Source organism: Pezoporus wallicus, unplaced genomic scaffold, assembly GCF_028554395.1.
Source record: "Pezoporus wallicus isolate ANWC-B61680 ecotype Strahan unplaced genomic scaffold, APGP_CSIRO_Pwel_v1 contig_1600, whole genome shotgun sequence".
Classification (NCBI taxonomy): domain Eukaryota; kingdom Metazoa; phylum Chordata; class Aves; order Psittaciformes; family Psittacidae; genus Pezoporus; species Pezoporus wallicus.
The window spans coordinates 1-1250 of NW_026642692.1; the positions used below are offsets into that span (position 1 = coordinate 1).

Here is a 1250-nt window from a genome sequence, read left to right on the forward strand (position 1 = left end):
TCAATAGCTTCATTGCAAGTCTAAGGACTCAACTAGCCTTCAGTGAAAGTCTGAAACATCTCTGAAATAGTGTCATTTTTGAGATGCATGTGAACTGTCTGTATTTCATAGAAGAACTGACTGCTAACGCAGTAATGTTTGATTGCGTTTGGGCTTTGCCGGTTTATTGAGTTTAGTTAAGATTCTCAGAGAGGCACAGATTCGTGCACAGACAATCCATCATTTCTATTTTGAGAGTGTTGGGCTTGTGCAGACGGCTTGAATATTGGTGCTATGGTGAGCCCTGGTCTTCAAAGGCTGGTGAAGTCCTGTATCTTATTGGACTATTCACACAAACGGGACTAACGGTATGGTCTTGAAAATCTGTTGACTGAAATTGCTGATACACCTGGAAATCTTCCAAGTGGCCTTCATTAACACCTCGGCTCCAGGGCTGCCTGTAGGGTTCATGTCTGTACACATAAGCAGCATCTGGCCACTTTCTATCTTCTGGTAAATAATCCACTGGAGGGGTTATGAATTTGACACCTGGGGGGGATCTTGAGTTGCTGGTATAAGTATCAACAGGGGCTACTTCTATCTGCCCAGGGGTTGTTGAAAGAGGATTTTGGCGACTGGCAGGATAGGAATTCATTTGTAATTTATCTGGAGAATAATCTACTGAAATAAAAGAACCATATGGCCTCCCAGAAGGGCTGGTTTGATTCCCATGATAATGTAGAGGAACAGAACTCATATTGCCTATACTGGAAACATGCATTCGGGAATTTCCATGGTAAGAAGGTGGATTCCTGTAATGTGGCAGTTGCTGTTCTACATTCAGTCCGTGAGGTGGTCCATTGGATTGCAAGGAGTATTTTGGAGATCTGGGTTGTGAAGTGAAGGTGTAACTGGGTATTTTTAATGGAGCTGGTTTTCTGTCAGGTTGCTTTCCTGGACTATTAGAATATGCACCATGCCTCAGGCTCTGTGGCTGAGATCTCTCAAGCATCTCTTCAACAAGATTCTCATTCTCAGCTTCTAGAATGTTGTCATGCTGAGACGCATTTGACCCTTGCTTACCTTCAGCAGCAGCCGAAACCCTTGCCTTTTGCTTTACATTCAAAGGCTGCGTGTCTAAAGGACTTGATGGTGGCCCTGAAACCGAATGGTTTACTGGCCTGTCTTTCACTTCTGCAGAAAGTCTCATTGTCTTTTCAGTTATTCTGCTATCAGATGGCTTATTTCACTTAGGTATAAATTCCCTTCTA

General features: G+C 43.3%; 1 pseudogene; it reads right to left on the bottom strand.

Moving 5' to 3' along the window:
- Positions 1-152: 152 nt before the first annotated feature.
- LOC130611386 (USP6 N-terminal-like protein) lies at positions 153-1243 on the bottom strand (annotated as a pseudogene).
- Between the last annotated feature and the right edge of the window lie 7 nt (positions 1244-1250).